The sequence below is a fragment of the Chiloscyllium plagiosum genome, unplaced genomic scaffold, assembly GCF_037043375.1.
Source record: "Chiloscyllium plagiosum isolate Xiang-an unplaced genomic scaffold, Cpla_swu_hap1 HiC_scaffold_12, whole genome shotgun sequence".
NCBI lineage: Eukaryota > Metazoa > Chordata > Chondrichthyes > Orectolobiformes > Hemiscylliidae > Chiloscyllium > Chiloscyllium plagiosum.
This window is the reverse complement of record NW_028270150.1, coordinates 52,986,133-53,007,507: the sequence shown is the minus strand read 5'-3', so window position 1 is coordinate 53,007,507 and position 21,375 is coordinate 52,986,133. Positions and strand designations below refer to the sequence as shown.

At 38.9% G+C, this 21,375-nt stretch overlaps 1 protein-coding gene across 5 annotated transcripts in view; it reads left to right on the top strand.

The window, feature by feature from the left end:
* kdm6a (lysine (K)-specific demethylase 6A) overlaps window positions 1-21,375 on the top strand; it is a 243,113-nt gene that overhangs the window by 1,396 nt on the left and 220,342 nt on the right. The gene's annotated exons all lie outside the window — the stretch shown is intronic.

The following is a 21,375-nucleotide window of genomic DNA, read 5'->3' as shown; positions in this document are numbered from 1 at the left end:
AATTAACTTATCGGTTAGTTTTTTATGTACGTAGCGAATCTTAGCAAAGGTATTCAACATTAACATGTCTAGTCTCTCCAGTTTTTAATTGCATACTTGAAATGTTCTTCCCGTTTCGAATTCCGTGTCCGTGTTTTTAATCGGGTGGTCGAAATAAACCCGAGTTTACGTAAGAGTTGTAATACTGTCCAACGTGCTACTGTCGAGTTGTAATGGCTTCCATTAATTCAAATTTTACAGAAACTCTCGTTAATCGATTACGTTTTTGTAATGTCTTGATTTTACTTAGACGTTAGTCATTTATTATATACTTATTTAAAAAGTTGTGACTGGTTTTTCACACTCGAGATTGAGCTTTTGAGTGCCATTTTTAACTGCAACGTGGTATAATATAATTCGTAGCTTTTAGATAATTTTAATTATTCAACACAGTTACTGTTAATCTAAACAACAGTTACTTGCTAATGATAGCTGTAAGTCAAAGTTGGCAGGTTTGTAGATTGGACACCATTTAAGGTCTAGTTGAAAGTATTTGACTTTGAAAACAAATTCTGTTTGGTAGTTTTTTTTGGTTCATTATATTGCACCTACTATTGTCTGGTTTGTTTTCAAGAAGTTAAAGATCTTCCGGTGTGTTGGGATACAGAATTCCCCTAGTTTTGTGTTCTGAATTGGAAAACAGTAGTGACTGTTTGTGTAGTCCCAAATAATGCTCTAATTTTGATCTTGAATTTGTACTAAACATATTGATCATCATAGTTGAGGTGGTATTAGGGGTGTTATGCATATCTTTTAATGAATGATAAAAGTAGTCCTAAATCCAAACCGTCCAGTGACTCCACTTGAAAGTGTGTTCTTTTTAGATATCAGTTGAGGAATGGATAGAAGCTGTAACTGTAATGCTAGTTATGCAGTTGGCAAAGATGCTCCCCTTCAAATCATGTGCCACCTGACTTGGAAACATTCTGCTGTTCCTTCTTTTGTCACCGAGTTAATGTTCTGAAAGTCTTGTCAAAATTGTAGAAGTATCTTCCTTACATTGATTAATTGCAGTAATTCAAGATAATTTACCATGACTTTCTTGAGAATTTAGGAATAAGCAGTAAATGCTAGCTTTGATAGTTACACCTAAGCCTCATGGATGAGTTAAAACAAAATAGTTGCTCAGACTTGCATTTGAGGAATGGTGTCAAAATGATTCCTTGGAATTTCTCTCCCTGATGAGAGTCCATGTCTTAACAGTAGCTGTGAGGAATAATTATTTTAATAAAAAACATTGTTGGAAGTTTTACATAATAAACCTAGCTTCATGTTCAAAATAAATTTATTGCAATTAATAAACTGCTGTTTAGTGATTTCCAAAATGGACTTCTCCAGGTAGTCATCCATCATTAATGAATTGTCCAATATTTGGAACTTAATGATCAATGTGTAATTCTAATCTTTGTAAGTAGCCTCTTGTAACTAACTAACTTTATTATATGTCACTGTTGAGTAGAGCTCTTTAAAATATTGCAATATGCCCATAAGTTTGATTCAAACCATGTGTATACTCATAAGAGATTTTAAAGTTATCATTTTTAATTTTGCAGAGCAATTACACAGATTTCTGAAAAATATCTGGTATTACCATACATACTTTGTATTTTAATTTTGTAAATATTTCCAGTGCTTGTAAAAATTCCTCAATGTACAGTATCATACTGATAGCTTTAGAATATTTAGTGTTTACTCCAAGCAATTCTTTTGCATATTCCTATCTTTGCTTCATTTAAGTATCTCTTGGAATATTTCTATGTGCGTGTATTTCTGAAAAGATTCCTATTCTATTTGCATTTGTCCAAGGGCTTAGTGAGTATTCAACAGAAGCAACTGAAGAATGAAATCCAGTCATTTTAATAGAGATGAATGGAAACTTTTTCTATGTAGTATGTGTTTTTATTTGGAAGGAAACCCTCATAACTCAATACAAAAGCGTCTAGTTTAATTTATAATTTCTTTAACTAATAATCCTGATTTGAAATTCTGCAAGTGGCTAACAAGACTTAGATGATCATGCTCTTGTCTTTTAGATTAGAAGTTTGTGGGTTAATTTCTAGTTCAGTGACTGGAGCATGGAAATCTAAACTGTTGGTTGTTTAGTTGTAGGGGTCTTTTGAATAGTAAGCTGAGACAAAAGACCCATGGTAATGATTTGACCATTAGTATTTATTTCTTAATCAAACCTAAAAATAAAATACCACTCTTGCACAGCTAGTTTTGGGTCTTTAAAATTCTTTTGTGGTGTTGTGGTAGTCTCTACCTCTGAGCTAGGAGGCCTGAGTTCAAGTCCACCTGCTCTCGAGGTATGTCATAATATCCCTGAACAGGTTGATCTTAAAAAAAACACTAACTAGTTTTGTGTCCATGCTTAGTTCATAGTTATTATTACTGATTCCAGTTTTAACGAATCAACTAAATTTATGTGCTCAATTGATTAAATTTCAGTCTTGGGCCTGCTGTCGTGCTCCACCAAAGCTCAGCACAAGAAAAGAATCTTAACTAATCAGACCACTCAATCTTTACACAGGCGCAACAAGGGCAAACCCAATCTTGTCGATGTGGAGAAGTTCTCCTTGCTCACAGTGGAGGGCCTGTGCCAAAACTGGGAGAGCCATGACCTGATGTCTTATTTGCTGAATCAGACCTTACAGACAATGTCTCAGACACCAGCATCCCCTATCACCTGAGTTGGTGGGACACTGGTGTACAGTTGGGAGGGATCAGCCCAGGGAAGGATATATCATTAACTCCAGATTTCATATCTAATGGCATCAAATCAAACATTGGGAAGGAAAAATGCTATTGTTTATCACTCAGCCCCACCTCTGCTGCTAAATTCATACATCTCCATGTGAACACCAGTTGGGAAGAAGTCCTGAGAGTGGGAACCAACCTTTTTTCTAAACTGTGCAGCTGCCAGGCAATGCAACCGCTCCAAAGTTCTGTGCACAGGGATTGGTGTTAGCACGCCAGTTGTGGCATTGACTTCTGGTTCCGCATGTTGCTGCTGTGCACTAGACTCTGAAGCCCCCACTACCAGCTGGCAAGAAAGCTGGTAGTGGGGACTCAGAATGAACTTGCTGGCCAACTTCAATGTTCATCATGTGCCTTCGTAGAACCACTGTTGTCTGAGTTGGCCAAACCTAAAGGACGTAGCTGGTTGGAATTATACCCAGTGTAAAGAAAGATGAGTGTGGTTGTTTCACTCTCAGATGATCACCGCTCAGTACTTTCATAGAATGTTTCAGGCTCAAGCATCTTTAGTACCTTCGTCAGTGTTTCCTCCACCATTTAAAGTCAGAAATGGTGACATTCACTGATGATTGCTTAATGTTCGCCATTTATGCCGCCCCACATACAGAGGAACCTCGACTATCTGAACAAATTCGCAAGTTCCCAACGCTTGGCCACACAGTGTTATCCGGCATTCGATTATCCGAACAAAGTACTCCCTGCTGTGTTGTTCAGATAATCGAGGTTCCCTCTGTGTTGAGGCAGCATGTGCATGTATGCAGCAAGTACTGAACAACATTTTAGATTTGGGCTGATTGTGGCAAATAACATTCGTCACCCAAGTTTTTTTGTATTCACTTGTGGGACATAGGCTGACCAGCATTTATTGCCCGCCCCTAGTCGGCCTTGAAGTTGATGAGCTGTCGTCTTGAAATGCTGCAGTCCATAGTCAAGGGAATACCCATTTCCAACAAGGGCGAATCTGACCATGTCCACTTAACATTGAATAACACTAAATCCTTTGTTAGAACATCCCAGTGGTAGTCCTTGACCAATCATCTAAATACAGTAGATGAGAGGTGAGAGACTAGAAATTCTACAACTAGTCTGCACCACATGTCTGCCAACTGCCTGTCTACCATTTACAAGGTGTTAGTTAGGAATCTGATGGGATATTATGAAGAATTATCTGTTTGGATGTGCGTGCAGTTCCCAGAGCAATTGGAAATCTTTACATCATCCAGGACAAAGCAACTGCTCGATTTGGCAATCTGTTCACCAACTTGATCAATTTTCTTTGCAATGTCAGTAGTAGTGTGTTATCTTCTAGAAAACGCTTTGCAGCAGCTCAGCCAGGTTTGGGACTAGGGCTTTTGTAGATGAATGTCTAACCCTGAGTAACACAAATGTGTGTTGGTGACCGAAGAATGACAAAATTAGGGAACAAAACAGTATTTTGATAATTTAAAATCTCATTTTTTGATTGCAAAGTAACTCTTTAACATTAGGGAATGCATTTATGTGAGTTCTGAATACGGTGAATGTGTGCGAAGGTAAGAAGTAGATCCAGTTACCATGTGCATGTGCTATTTGGTGGGAGATGGTTATGTCTGATACTATCCTCCAAAAATAAGACTTAATTGAAACTTGCCTTTATCTGCATTACTTTCAATACATCAGATGTATAGTTGTACTTGACAAAGATTATTTAATATAGTGCCTGGAAATGCTTTGGGACTTCATGAAGAACTATTTAGGCCATAATATTAACTTCACAGTATACAAGTGATCTATAATGGGAGTTGCATACGTACTCTGGACAACTGATGTTTCTAAATTCCAGAATTCTGATTTGAGAGATTATAAAGGTACATTCTTTGTATCGTGGTTTATATGTTGATTTTTGAGATAGCATAAACCGTCAGACCTGATTTTTTTTTTTATTTTTTCAGAAGGATTTATTAATAGAAGATGTAAAGAAATCCCACAGCCTCATTGCAGGGGCATGTCAGGTCATTTTCCCCTTTCATGCTGTATGGAATGGATAGCTGTTCTAAACTTTTCCTTTCTCCTTTTCTTCAGATACTTCTCCTTCAAATTTTAGTCTTTTTGAATTTTAATTCTCACCCTTGCTCTTTCTTATTCAACTTTCTTCTTAAGAAGTTGGAAAAAAATAAGAGTTGTTTAGGTGTTAGATTTTCTGAAGTTACGTTGTAGAGGAGCAGAGAAGACATTTGAAATCGAGCCAAAGTTGTGAGCTGCATTAAGAAGTTGAAAATCAGCTGTTTTCAAAGATCCCTGTCTGTATTTTACTGATTCCATTTGTTGGGTAATACCTGATTCTGGAACATATACTTTTGTTCTTAAAATTGATTTAGATTACTTTCTCTGTACGCCATTTTGGTTGATAGTTGTATATTGACTTGATATAAGCCAAAAGCGAGAGTTATGTTACTCTGTAATTGAACTGGGACATTTGAGGAATCTTAGGTTGTGCACACGATCTTCATTTTGGAGATCTGACATGTTAAGTGTTGGTTTACTGTGGCATTGCTGCCCATTGATACTGGAGTAAATAATTGCCTTAGAGGTGGATTTATTGCTTGTGAAGTGAGGAGAGAATAGACTGGATATGTTTATGGGCACGGCAAATAATTATTAAAAGTTACTTGTTTTTAAAATTTTTTTGTGTATCTTTTGCAAATTTGGTGGCAAATGGCATGATGCTGCTGTAGACCATGGAAAGATAGATAAGTGTGATCACAAATCTGAAAAGGTTGCATAAATGGTTTGGCCCTGGTTCTAGAATGGGATAAATGTTTATGATTTGATTGAAGAATCATTTGTCATGATCCTGAATTTTGGTTGTAGTGTGCTCATTTTCTAATGTGTAGTGCCCAGTGTGTGCAGTACTTGTCGCTATTTTAAGCTGCTTTTGAATTTGTACCTGATTGAAATCCTTGCTGAGTCCCAGCAGTGATGCTAAGACCTGTTATCCTGTTCAGTACTTGGTCTTTTGCAGGATCTTTCCCTCAGTGCTCTCTTCCTGATTCAGGTCATGCTTCTGAGTTTTCTGGTTCTGCTTCCTGTCCAGGTGACCCACTGACAGACAGTGGCAGCAATGTGTGCCATCCAGAAGATGCCCTTCAGCAACCCACTTGATCCCATCTTCCAAATGATCTTCGCCACCCAGAAGCACAAAGGCAGCATATATATGCAAATGTCATCATCTGCAAGTTTCCTTCCAAGTTACATACCATCGTGACTTGGAACTATGTTACTGGGGACTCAAACTCCCTAGTGACGTTGGGTGTACTTGCGTACCATGGAATGCCCTGGTTCAGGCAGGTGGCCTGCCATTTCCTTCTTGGGTACAGTTAAGGATGGATATTAAATGTTGACCAGTGATATGCCATATGCCGTAAACAAAATATAAAGTGCTCTAGCTTGATGCTGGCCCCAAATCTTGATAATTTTGTCATTTTATTATCCACTGCTATAGTCCCCCTCGGTCATGGTCTACAATCTTATTTTCTCATGAAGGAAGGGGATCTAACCTGGAAAAATATTCTCAGAAACATTGTAAATAAGTTCTAAAATGTAGTACGGGCCCTAATTTACCCCTTCCATTACTTTAAATATTATTTTTGTGACTTTTCCAATTTGTTTCTTGGCTGCAGGTTTTACCGGACTCACTTTTTGAGAGAGTCCAATTCTGCAGGCGCTTCCCACCACCTGCTTTCCTTCCTCCCTCTGGGTTCTCTTTCTGCCCTGCCACTTCCACTTCTGATTGGGAACCTTTTATAATTCCCATGTGGGTACTTTATTTGGCTAAGCTTTGTTTGTTGCATTGTAGTTTCAATATCCAGAGTTCTGCATTTATTGAAACGTGTTGCAATGTGCCAATATTTCTGACAGAAACATTAGTTGACCTCGTCCACAAGCATGAGGTGGAGGAGCAGCACCGAGACAATGATAGTAAATATTATTGAATCTGAACCGTGAAACATTATTCTTGGTAGTTGAGTATCAATTTTCAAGTTCACTTCATGGTTCGTGAGAGAGGTGATTTGGTTGGTGGGTTGCATGCCTGTTAAGTGATATTCATTATGTAAGTTAGGAGTTGAGCCAGTCCAGAGATGGGTCGATAGAAAGAGCTGTGGAGGAGGCCAGTGATGGGATATCTTGTGGAACCCCTGATTGAAAATCCCAGTCTAGGTCTAACACACTGGGCAGTATTTGGTTTTTGCTCAATTTCCATGGGCAGTTTATGAGCCTAATCTATGTAGGTCAGAAATGCTCAAAATGATGTACATCAGTTCTGCTCTTTGCTGTTTATTGTTATTGCATCTTAAAACCTCAAACCTCTTACAAGTCCAATGTCAGAATGCTTTTGTGTTGTCTCCTTTAATAGTAATGCTATCAATTTGCTTAGCGTATGCGGACTGAGCAAATAACTACAGCCATCATAGACCATTGTTGTTACCACTGTTCTGAGTGTTGATAGTTTCCCCAACAGATGTGTCAAAGATGTGGGATGTGATTTATGTCACAATGGCCCCATAAATGAAAATTTGACTTGAAAATAGTTATGTGAAGTGTGCGACTACTTTGTGTTCAGGTAAATCCTTGGTTTGTTTAATTAAAGATTTATGATTTTGGAGGAGCACCTACTATCAAAAGAACACTGGAATGTTGATGACATTGGGTGTCTTTTTAAAAAAAAACAGGACTACTTGTGATATAGAATTAATTTTGATGCATACTCATGTATAGGGATACATTAATACAGTGAAAGATGTACAAAATTACTATTCTCTGGTCCCACCTTGGTTACAAAGCCAGAGCTGTTTTTAAAATAAAAAACAAAAGGTGAGAAAACATCCAAATCTTAAAGTCTGAAGTCTTATCTCTATTAGAGAATGGACACTATAATTGTCACAGACATTATTCACTATTGCTGTAACCATAAGTAAATACCAAGATGTAGAACAGCTACATTGTAAACATGCTTTGCTAAATACTTGCAGTGAATTGTGAACATAATTGTGAGATGAGTGGAAGATAGACATTTGTCAGAATTAGTCAGTTTGATTTAAGATTTTGACTTGCATAGCTGTTTTTGTTGATGATTTTTGAACCAAGTAAACAGGTTGACCATTGCAACAAATCTTTACCACTTGGGCTGCTAGTGAGTTCATGAATAACATTATACATATGCAAAATGGAGGCTGTGATCTTGGTTATGTCGAGTACAATCTATTCAAATGGAGTATTGACTAAAGTAGTAGTGCATTTTCCAGGGAGGGTAAATCACTGACTTGATTGATAAAAACTGTCATCACTGTTGAATTTTAGCCCTTGGTGGGGGGCATTCGTGCATAAGCCAAAAAGGAGTGCTAGAGTTTTTATATAGTATGTATGGCTAGCCATATGTACTCTTAAAATATTGCTCTTCAGTAGTAATTCAACCAAGGTAGTGGCACATTTTATTTTTAGCCTAATTCTCAATTTTCACCAGAAGACCAATATGGCAGATAGTACCAAACTTGAAATTGTTCTGAAAGCCATTTTCAGTGAATATGGTTAGAGTGAGTGCTTGGTCACAAATATTGTGTGCACATATGGGAAATCAGATAGGATTGGGCTCAACATGGCAGTGATTTCTGGATGTACGTAACCTATTGTGTGAGTCTCCAGTAGCAGAGGTTCAAAGCAGATGTCTGGTTTGTTAGTGACCCTCAATCTAAAATGTTTATTGTTAGAACAGGGGACAATCACTGAATCTATTTCTCTTGCCCTTTATTGATTTCCTGCCCCTCCAGCTACTCTTTCTGATTAACAAGAACAGCATGAGTGATCAAATATTGTTGCCAGTCTAATTCCCGGTCGTGACATTGATAGTGGATTCCATTTTAATCGATGCATTATTCATTGATTTGGGATTGGACTTTCCTATTCTAATATACTCTGCACAATCCCACAATAAACTAAGAAATTCATAGCGCGAATCTACAAACTGTGATCATGCTATATGATTTGTGTTAGACAAGCAGGAGGCTGGAAAAAACACAGCAAACCAGGCAACATCAGGATGTGGAGAAGTTGTGTTTCAGGTGTAACCCTTCTTCTGAAGTCAGGGTGGTGTCCAATGCACTATACTTGGACAGCTGCATATTGTGACTTTCTGTCACAAAACATGAAGTTGACTTGTGGTAATTTTGATTGGAGTGTCAGTCGAGGAACTGCATGTGAACTTATTGGTTCTAGCATAGGTTGGAGAAAAAGCAGCGAAGATTCCCTGCTCTTGATTGCAAACTGTTGCATTCATTCTTTCGTGGTTGTGCGAGGTGAGGCAGTTGTTTGGCTGGGCCTTCATATTTAGGTTCTATTCTTGATACATTTGGCCTTTTACTCCTCATGTGAATAGCTGCTTGAGTGATATTCAGGAGGCTTGTTAGCAACAGTGAATTTTCAATCTGCAAGAGGCTTGGAAGAAAATTCGTGAGGGCAATTCAGGCATATTAAATCTATTAGTGACTTCACTTAAATTATAATTACTTGATTCTAATTTTCAAGATATCTTTACTAACCAAAAGTTTTATGCTGTGCCGTAGATGGAGTACAGTTTGTTTGAGTTTCAGGTTTGATTAATTTATACTGAAATGCTGCTGAGAGCAGTCCTGGACAGTCCATGCACCATCTCCAAATGACCGCCCTCCCTTTTTTTTTTCCACACTTTCCCTGGAATTCTACACCGGCGTGTACCCTAAACACCCCTTTCCCAGATAATCTCTCCAACATTGTCCTGTACAGGGCAGAGGTGGAACCTGTCAAAAAGTTGCAGTAAAACATTGTGTGCGCGTGCGCTATTTGGAGACTCATTCCACAAAGGCAGCACCAACAGTCTTAACTGTTGGTGTACAGTCCGGCTGCCTGGTGGGGGGGCAGGGGGCAATCGGGGTGGGGACGGGGGCTCGCATGCAGTGTGCTGCTGCCTAGTCTCCTGAATGGGGAGCAGACCTCACAGAAAACTCCGAGCCCCAAAGGAAGTCAATTAACCAAACAAAATAGTGCCCGCCCAACTCGTTCAGATAATCAAGGTTCCTCTGTATACAGTTTAATCCCATCTTCCAGCTCTTGTTCAGACGCAACGTTTCCTTGAGGAATCTAGGCTAGCTTTTCTGTACCTCTCTAAATGATTTAAACTGTTACACAATGTTTTCCAATGATTTGCTCACTGCTGAGGTTAGAATGACAGGCGTGTAACTGCTCCCTTTTTAAACAATGGTGCAATGTTTGCAATTCTCTGGCATCATCTCTGAAGCTAGAGATGAGTTGGAAAATCATGATCTGATTTTTCACTGTCTCTTTCCTTGCTTCACTTAGCATCTTGGAACTGCTTTATGAAGCTTTAAAGCATTGAAATGTATGTATGTAATTTGATAGGAGGAACAAATGCTTCTAGAATAATTTATAGACTCCTGTTTCTATTGGAAAATCCTTGCGCATGTATATGAATTGCATTTATATTGTGCTTGCAACACAGACTCCCATCAGTGCTTTGTGAAGAAAATTATTGTGAATGAAAGAATTTGAGAGGTGACCAAAAGTTTGGTCAGACAATCTTAGTTTAGAGGCAGAATGATTTAGAGTGTGAATCCCATATATTGAGACAAAAGTATATGTGGGGCCACAATCAAACAGTACATGGTTGAAGGATAGGAAAATGCATAAAAGTTGACATCAGTGGCATAGAGTTTATGTGGATGGCGATCCAACTTCAAGCAGGGTCAATGAGGAACAGAAGCAGTAGTGTGACTCTTTTAATTTGAACACTGAGGAATTGGTGTGACAGTAAAATTTCGAGAGTGGGACATATGTGGGATTGGACATAGTTAATGGTTTTGGATGATTCTGGATGGGCAGTTGATCTAAAAGTTTAGTTGTGATGTAGCAAACAATTATTGAAGATTTCAGCGGCAGGTGGTAGAAGTAAAGATAGAGATGACTGATGTTACAGCGCAAATGCTGGTTGGTGAAGGATATAACTGGAGCTAATTGTTACACACTCTACACATTTTGTTTTAATACAGTTGCTGGTTACAACTCCTGCTCGCAACAGCTCCTAACCCCAATAACCACAGTTTTAGGCAGTGCTCATTCATCTAATTAAAACCTATTATTAAGATTCTTTATTCAATATATGTAATATACAATTAATTACATAACAATATGCATTTAACAAGTTAATATATAATTAACTTCGTAATTCCACCCCAAGCCTGCCCCCCCCATTAAATTAGAGTTCAGATATAACACCCTGCATGGCAGGTAGAACTTGAACCTGAATTTTCTGGCCTAGAAGTATGGGCACCACCAATATGACACAAGACTCTATATAATGTTTCTGCCTGGTTTCGAACTGGAGCCCTTGTTTAAACGACCACACTAGCTTTTACTCTGCAGCAGTATTGCGACAGGCATCATTTCAGAAATTAGTTTGAAAACATCTGTTAGGAATGTCACAAAGAATCTCATCATGTAATGCCTAACAGTTCTATTGTTAAATGTATTGCCTTCTGTAAATCAGACATTTGATAATTAACATTCGTGCATTTAATTTTAGAATTGCTTTCTCTCCTTTATTTGTTCGAAGCCACAAGGTAAGTCTATAGCCTCAACTGATTCTCACTTTTTGTATCATGTATGTTGTTCCACAATGATTGTTTGTTTATATAACATTCAGTGGATCTGCAAATTTCTGTGCTCATTGTACAGTTTCTTACTTAAAATATTTTAACATAATATGCCATAGGCAAGGTACTTTGGTTGCCTAGTAAGGTGGAGAATCCAATAAATCAAGGAGAGATGCATGTAAGGTGAATTTTTTTAAAGTCAAGGTTCGGATCAAATGCAGGAAGCTGAAACAAGACGAGAAAAATAGAGACTGAAGAGAACGTATGAGATGACTGGACTCGGGAGATTACAGCAATTAGAATTGAGAACATTAAGGGATGATCTGATCAAAGTCTTCAAAACTTTTTGATTTATTAAATATGAGTTTCTATACAAGATTAAATGAATATAAGTAAGACTTGCTTTAGGGCTGTAATTCAATGTTACAAATCTGGAGTAAGTCATTTTATAAGTAAAAATGCATTGTCTAGTCAGATATTTATACTGTTCAGAAGTGAAGGAAGCATAAATGAAACTTGACCTGTAGCAAGATCAGGAGGTTAGTTTTGGGAACTCAGTACATTGCAGTTTATCACATCAGGATATCACTATTCCCTGAATTAAACTTGTTTCTCAGTGTTAGGCAAGTCTTAATAAAGACTCAGAATTAAAAAAAAGTCTCAAGCTTCATAGAAAATCTGCCCATTCTACTTATCAAAAGTATCCAAAATATTCAGATGTGGCTGAAAAAGAACATTAGACTAACAGAAATTAGTCAGCATGGAATAGGTATCAAAGGTTCCAGTACATCCTACAATAAGCCTTCTGTTGTCATGTGACATTTTTAAGTCGTCATTGTTTCAAAGTGTATGGAATAAAGAAATATTTTAATTCTATATTTTGTACACCTGGCAACCAGATTTAGTGTTTTCAACTCAAGGATCATACTAAGAATCAAAATATTATGATAGAATCACAATGATTCTGATAGGGACTGGACATGGAAAATCAGCAAAATTTCTGATAATAGAAAGGAATTCAACAATTACAAGTTTGGACTATGAATGCCATGAGTACTGCAGTTGAAAATCCTTTCAGCGATGCTTGAAGTTGGAGATCGGATCCTGCGTCATTTTTAGCTGGTCAACCAGGCCGCAATTTGACAACTGCCTTGGTATGGACAGATCGTGCAAAGAATTCACTTCACATGGTTGAAGGGACAGGTGTGACTCAAACTATTATGCAATGAACTGCCAAGAAATGACAAGAAAACTGAAAAAGGAGGGCGAAGATAATTGAATTGAAAATAACTATATTTCTTAGTTATTATTCATTAGTCTATGGCCAGAATCTTAAATTAGTTTAGGTACTATGCAATACTATTATTATTCTAGAAAATGAGTTTAGTTTTCCTGCACATTTCATTGTGTAACGGCGCAGAAGGTTGCCATTTGTTCCATCATGCCTGCACTGGCTGGTCAAATGAGGTTATGACCTGGTACCAATTTCCTGCTTTTTCCCCTATTCCCTCTACTCTGTTTTTCTCCAAATAATCATCCAATACTCTCTTGAATGCCTGCATTGCTCCTGGCTCTATGAGGTTCTTTTTTTGGAGATTCTTACACACTTGGTGCAACTGTAACATGTCAACTTCATGAGTTACCAAACTTTTAGTAAGCAAGTACAAGCTTTGGAGATCGCTTAACACTCTTTGTAATGCCTGTGAAGCGTGTCAGGCAAAGCTCTCTGAACAAAAGAAACAGTCCTTCCTTTTATACAGTACAAGAGTTTCATACTACAGTCAGCAACACCCACAAGACAACCCTCAGCCATTTTCCCCACAGTCACATGCTACTCAAGACACATTGTAGTGATCACATACATTCCAGAGATAATGCGATTAAATCATCCCTTAATGGCCACATCTGCTGTATATCGTTTTTTTAAACTACAGGATGTGGTCAGAATTTTAATTGCGACATTTTTATTGATTCTGAATAGGGGATGGTGATGCAAATGGCTCTGAATGGTAAGGAATGACCATGTAAATTCTAGGAATAATTAGGAAATGGGCACGCAGATGGCAATGTAAATTCCTTACAATCTACCACTACAACAGAAACATACCACCCTAAGATGGAGGCATACTATCCTACCCCTGGGACATCCAATTTCCTGCAGGTCAGCAGAACAAATTAACCCTTTAATATCTCAGCCCCAACACACTTCCAGGTAGTGCATTCCATATCTAATTTCTAATATTGAAGATTTTTTTCTCACCTCTCATTTCTTCCTTTTACAAATCACATTAAGTCTGAACTCTCCGTTTCTCAATCCTGTACAGGGGGATTGTTTTCTTTCTATTTATTCTATTCATGCCCTTCATTCTGAAAACCTCGCGGATCTCTTCCTAGTTGCCTTCTCACCAAGGAAGATAGTCCCAACTATTTGAAGCTTTGCTCATAACTGACGTTTCTAATCCCTATTACCATTCTAGTAAATATCTTCTGGTCTCTCTCCAGGACATTCACATCCTTCCAATATTTCAGATGTCCTGCATCCGCAGTACTTTTTTTTATTTGCTCATTTATTTACTTAGTTTTATTTGGGCTTGTTAATCATGAAATATTTGTCAGAAGCTGCAGATTTTCCTGAACAAAACAGACATTATTCCACAAAAGGTTTTAAGACAACCTTTCTAAATATAATAGCAAGATTTACATGTATTTGGAAAGGCAAGGACTGATTCCGGATAGACAACATGGCTTTATGCGTGGGAAATCATGTCTCACAAACTTGATTGAGTTTTTTTGAAGAAGTAACAAAGAAGATTGAGAGCAGAGCAGTAGATGTGATCTATATGGACTTCAGTAAGGCGTTCAACAAGGTTCCCCATGGGAGATCGATTAGCAAGGTTAGATCTCATGGAATACAGGGCGAACTAGCCATTTGGATACAGAACTGGCTCAAAGATAGAAGACAGGGTGGTGGTGGAGGGTTGTTTTTCAGACTGGACGCCTGTGACCAGTGGAGTGCTACAAAGATCGGTGCTGGGCCCTCTACTTTTTGTCATTTACACAACTGATTTGGATGCGAGCATAAGAGGCACAGTTAGTAAATTAGCAGATGATACCAAAATTGGAGGTGTAGTGTACAGCGAAGAATGTTACGTCAAATTACAACAGGATCTGGACCAGATGGGCCAATGGGCTGAGAAGTGGCAGATGGAGTTTAATTCAGATAAATGCGAGATGCTGCATTTTGGGAAAGCAAATCTTAGCAGGAGTTATACACTTAATGGTAAGGTCCTAAGGAGTGTAGCTGAACAAAGAGACCTTGGAGTGCAGGTTCATAGCTCCTTGAAAGTAGAGTTGCAGGTAGATAGGATAGTGAAGAAGGCGTTTGGTATGATATCCTTTATTGGTCAGAGTATTGAGTACAGGAGTTGGGAGGTCATGTTGCGGCTGTACAGGACATTAGTTAGGCCACTGTTGGAATATTGCGTGCAATTCTGGTCTTTTTCCTATCAGAAAGATGTTGTGAAACTTGAAAGGGTTCAGAAAAGATTTACAAGGATGTTGCCAGGGTTGGAGGATCTGAGCTACAGGGAGAGGCTGAACAGGCTGGGGCTGTTTTTCCTGGAGCGTCGGAGGCTGAGGGGTGACCTTATAGAGGTTTACAAAATTGAGGGGCATGGATAGGATAAATAGACAAAGCCTTTTCCCTGGGGTTGGGGAGTCCAAAACTAGAGGGCATAGGTTTAGGGTGAGAGGGGAAAGATATAAAAGAGACTTCAGGGGCAACTTTTTCACGCAAGGGTGGTAAGTGTATAGAATAAGCTGCCAGAGGATGTGGTGGAGACTGGTACAATTGCAACATTTAAGAGGCATTTGGATGGGTATATGAATAGGAAGGGTTTGGAGGGATATGGGCCGGGTGCTGGCAGGTGGGACTAGATTGGGTTGGGATATCTGATCAGCGTGGACGGGTTGGACCAAAGGATCTGTTTCCATGCTTCACATCTCTATGACTCTATTTAAAACAATGTTTCAACTTCTTTCCTGACATTGTCTCTTAATGAGACTGAAATTTAGAAAAGTTACTCCCCAGACTCAACTGAGTTTCTACTTAATTGACTTGTTGTTTCTTCGTGGACATGGAGACAATGTGATGAGTCCTTGGAGGTTTTTAGCATGAAGTTTTCATATCCGAATACCAACCTGTATTCGCTGGAATTCAGAAGAATGAATTGAGATCTCATGTAAATGTATAGAATTCTGACAGGGCTGGACACAGTCATGGTGTTTCCCCTGACTGGGATTCCAGATCAAGTGGTTGTAGTGTCGGGATACATGGTCATTTCACACTGACATGAGAAATGTCTTCATTTGGAGATTGTTGAACCTGTGGAGTGCAAGTTACGAAAGCTATTTAAACTTTTCTCTAGGCTAAAAGTGTTGGAGTCTTGGGAGGAGCATGACACAGAGAATCCGCCATGGTCATATTGAATGGTGGAGTAGTCTTCCAGGGCCAAATGGCCTCCTACTTCTATTATGTTACCTCTATTCTGAAAACTAAATTCAAAATTGATAATCAATCAAAATTGATTAAAAAAAATCCCTTTTTCTTCAGAAATTCACCATGGTTCCTTAGCACTTTTCTAAACACAACTACTTCAGTCCACAAGGGCAGCAGGTACAATGTGCAATCTTTATGGACTACATTGGTACCAGAAAAAGCTGTGGGCACGTTTCCAAAGGCTTTATAGGTTTTTAAGAATGTAAGAACAGGAGTAGCCCATTCCAACGTTCAAATCTATCCTTCCATCACTAAGGCATGGCTGACCTAACCCTACATATCCACTTTGTCCCAATCACTAAATTTTGATACAATTTCATCAATCAGTCTCAAAATTTAGAATAGCTTTAATATCTAGCATTAATTTCTAGAACTTTGTGTACTGTTTACAGAAGTTCTAGAGTTCTACTACCCATTTTTGTGCAGAGATTTTCTAATTTTAATTCTGAAAGGCCTATTATTTTTACTGTTACTTAGGCCCAGACTTCTGAATCAGCAGAAATGGTTCTTCAATATTTACAATCAGTCCCCTGTGATAGCATAAACTTTGATCAAATCAAGACATTATCTCTTAGTAACTTAAATTTCAAGGAATATACTTTTATTTTTGGGTAATTCTTGCTTTCCAAGTGTTACTGCAGTAAATATTCTTTTTCTCTCTAAGATCATTATTCTTTCTATGGTGCAGTGCTCAGAATTGCCCACAGTGCTCAAGTGTGATCTAATCAGGCCTTCAGATTGTGGCAGCATGATTTCTACAACTTGTATTCTAATTTTCTTAATATAAAGGTTATTTAGCCTTCTGTTTTCTGCACTTAAGACATTTTAATGATCTACGTACATGTACCCTGCAAGTATCATTAGAATTCTAATTTTCCTTTTTAATATTCCTCTAATATTGTTTTTGACCAGCTGAAAAATATCCCATTTTGCTCTGAGGTCTAAATGATGACCTCACATTTATTTGCATTGAAATAAATTTACCACAGTTTTTTTTCCTATTAACTTGTCTATTAACATTCTTTGTAACTTTAAATGTCTATCTGCACTGCTGGACTATTGCCTATCTTTGAGGAGAAAGTGAGGTCTGCATATGCTGGAGATCAGAGCTGGAAATGTGTCGCTGGAAAAGCGCAGCAGGTCAGGCAGCATCCAGGGAACAGGAGAATCGACGTTTCGGGCATAAGCCCTTCAGGAATGGGGAAAGTTTGTCCAGCAGGCTAAGATAAAAGGTAGGGAGGAGGGACTGGGGGAGGGGCGTCGGAAATGTGATAGGTGGAAAGAGGTCAAGGTGAGGGTGATAGGTCAGACTGGGGTGGGGGCGGAGAGGTCGGGAAGAAGATCTCAGGTTAGGAAGGCGGTGCTGAATCTGATGGATTTGACTGAGACAGGGTGGGGGGAGGGGAAATGAGGAAACTGGTGAAATCCGAGTTCATCCCTTGTGGTTGGAGGGTTCCTAGGCGGAAGATGAGGCGTTCTTCCTCCAACCGTCATTTTGTTGTGGTCTGACGATGGAGGAGTCCAAAGACCTGCATATCCTTGGTGGAGTGGGAGGGGGAATTGAAATGTTGAGCTACAGGGTGGTTGGGCTGGTTGGTCCGGGTGTCCCAGAGGTATTCTCTGAAACGCTCCGCAAGTAGCCGGCCTGTCTCCCCAATATAGAGGAGGCCACATCGGGTGCAGAGGATGCAATAGATGATATGTGTGGAGGTGCAGGTGAATCTGTGGCGGATATGGAAGTTTCCTTTGGGGCCTTGGAGGGAGGTGAGGGGGGAGGTGTGGGCGCAAGTCTTGCACCTCCTGCGGTTGCAGGGGAAGGTGCCGGGAGTGGAGGTTGGGTTGGTGGGGGGTGTGGATCTGACGAGGGAGTCACGGAGGGAGTGGTCTTTACGGAATGCTGATAGGGGAGGGGAGGGAAATATATCCTTGGTGGTGGGGTCCGTTTGGAGGTAGCGGAAATGACGGCGGATGATGCGCTGTACATGGAGATTTGTGGGGTGGTAGGTGAGGACCAGTGGGGTTCTGTCCTGGTGGCGGTTGGAGGGACGGGGTTCAAGGGCGGAGGAGCGGGAAGTGGAAGAGATGCGGTGGAGGGCATCGTCGACCACGTCGGGGGGGAAATTGCGGTCCATGAAGAAGGAGGCCATCTGGGTTGTGTGTTTTTGGAACTGGTCCTCCTGGGAGCAGATGCGGCGGAGTCGAAAGAATTGGGAGAATGGGATGGCATTTTTACAGGGGGCAGGATGGGAGGAGGTGTAGTCCAGGTAGCTGTGGGAGTCGGTCGGTTTGTAGTAGATGTCCGTGTTGATTCGGTCGCCTGAGATGGAAATCCTAACCTGAGATCTTCTTCCCGACCTCTCCGCCCCCACCCCAGTCTGACCTATCACCCTCACCTTGACCTCTTTCCACCTATCACATTTCCGACGCCCCTCCCCCAAGTCCCTCCTCCCTACCTTTTATCTTAGCCTGCTGGACAAACTTTCCCCATTCCTGAAGGGCTTATGCCCGAAATGTCGATTCTCCTGTTCCCTGGATGCTGCCTGACCTGCTGCGCTTTTCCAGCAACACATTTCCAGCTATTGCCTATCTTTGTGTCATTGCCCAATCTAGATATGTGATTCTCTATTCCAACAGCAATATCATTAATAAATACCAACACTGGTAAAATTCAAGAAATGTCAATGAGCAAAAGCAGAAGAAAATATTCAGAAAAATAATCCATGATTACCTACATAGCCCTCAATATCTATGCATACTATGTTTTAAAAAAAGTCTTTTCATGCAATACGAGAATAAATTTCATTTTAAAAAAATTACAAAGACCTTTTCCATTTCACGTTTCCAGCATCTACAGTATTTTTCATTTTTATTTCATGAAGACATAATACAGGAGGCAAATTGCACAAATATGTTAACCTGTAAGCACTACAATATTGCAAGTACTTTAGAGGCCATGCACTAAACTTTACTGAAGTTTTTTTGACCCAACTTTTGTGAAAAATAGAATTTTCAGTCCTAAAGCTATGGATAGTTCTAGCGAATCATCAATGCTATCTGTGGTAACTTTGCATACATTCCCTGGGATATTGTTGTCGGTGGTGTCATGTGTACTAATGTTCCAAAAGAGATTGTGTGCTCCTTGCTCTTGTGCTGTCAGCAAACAGCTTTAAAGTTCTTTTAAGAAGAAAACACAAACACACTCTTTACTTTACTGTTCATTGCCCCAGTGTGCATTGGGCTTTGTGAAAAGAAGGAAAGGCCTTATATAAGGCTTTTTATATCTTCAAATATCACATTTCAAATTTTGCATGCCTGGTAACTAGTTCAGTTGTTTTTAAAAATTGCCACTGTTATGTAAATTACAGTTACTGTGTCATTTAGCTCAATAGTCGGCGTCATCGGGCTGCTATTCTCAAACTCCAGACTAATGTTTTGGTGGCATGGGTTTGAATCCCATCATAGAAGATGGTAAAATTAGAATTTAATAATAATTATTGTAAAAACTAATTTAGTTGACTGATTGCCTTTATGGAAGGAAATCTGCATATGAGTCTGGAGTCACAGCAATGAGATTGACATTTAACTGCCCTCTGGGCACTTAGTGATGAGCAAGAAATGCTAGACTACAAAAAAGCACATGAATTTTTTAAAAATGCACCTAATCCTGGTTTAGCCATGTCATATCAAAATGTGCTTGTCAAAACATTTGTGTAAAATTTCAAGCACTGTTTCACTCATGGGATGCTAGTAAATGCTAAATTCTTAAAACTGAAGTATTTTATTTTTGTGTGTTAGGTTTTGAGGTAGTGAAAATGCTAGGACAAGAATTGAGACTTTACAGTGATAGGAACTGAGTGCAGGATCTGGCTGTGAGATAAAGTGGTACTGGTATTGGTGCCCACACTTGGGTCTACTGAGGTGCCGTGAACGTTGAAAATGTTACAATCTCTGTACAATTAGTCAGTCATTGTCAAAAGTAGCAATGTCATTGGAAACATTTATACAAGATGTAAATTTTGAGCTGTGCTGAACTGTTCATTTTAAACTAGAATTCCATAATTTGAGCATTTCCAACCGAGATGGTAAAATATCAGTTTTAAAATGTAACCTAAAAATACTTTAGATATTGGATTTATATCTTCAAAGTATTGCTTTATGGTAAACTTAATTTATTTTGTAGAATTTGCATGTAGAAACTGGTATGGAACTTTCACTATGGAGAAGTTGCTTAAAGTGACTCATGAGTTCTATATCTTTAGGCGATTTAACAATTTTAATTGCTTCTGCTTTTGTTAGCACTTAAAGGTGACATGCTTTTCTTTCTATCCCGTTCAAATTCACTTTTGTACTTATTTCTCTCTTTCAATTTAATTTTATTGTTGTATTTCAGTCCACTTCGTTTTCCTTCAGAGCTCTTTAACTTGAACTGTAGCTGCTTCAAATGGTTCTTACTGGAAGCCTCCCCATTTATTGTACTTTCATTTAACTGAAATGAGCAAAGTATGAGAATTAATAGCTGAGCTCAGAGCTGTGTTGGATGGAGTAAAAAAGTAAGGAGCTGTTCTGGAGATATAATTTAGAAATGTAGCTGAATTCAAATTTCCTATAATATAAGGGAATAACAACCAGGCTGCTGGCTAGTGCTATTCCAATTCTCTCTTAGAAGTTATTCTCTTGAGGTTTTGTGGTGCATTTGTGATGGTGAATTTCGCAGCTCTAAGTCTGTGAAAACTGTGTGTGCTGGGATGAAGTTTCAATTTGTCTTTAGTGCCTTAGTTAATATTAGGATAATTCAGTAATGAATGAATATTAAAACTAGATCAGACTTAGCCCAGTGAAAAGCTGAGCACTGCATTTTGTTTGTTTTGGGTTGGAAGGAGTGACAAAATGGTGGGAAAAATGCTGTAACCAAGCTTGGCCCTGGCCCTTTATGATTCCAGCTAATGTTATTACTGTACTGTTATTACTGATTGAAATCTGACTAGATGGATCATATTGTTTTATTATTTAACAAGTGATCTTTCACTGAAACACAGATGATGTAATTTCAACAATAAAACAAGCTTATAATTGCCAAAAAGTAAAAATAGAATTAAACAAGCTATCTACATATAAGACAATTTGAAAGATTTCAAAACACAATAAAATACATCTATCCCAGAGGCAAACCTTTTACATTAGTCAAACACCGGAGAGAATTCCCTTCTCTGTCACTTCTATAGGCTTGATTAACAATTGTTGTCCATTCCTGGTCTTGAGTCTGAAAGCTTTTTCCATGAGTATTTATTCATACAACTATTCTTAGATTCTTCTCAGATTTGAATAACCTCTTTAGAATTTTAA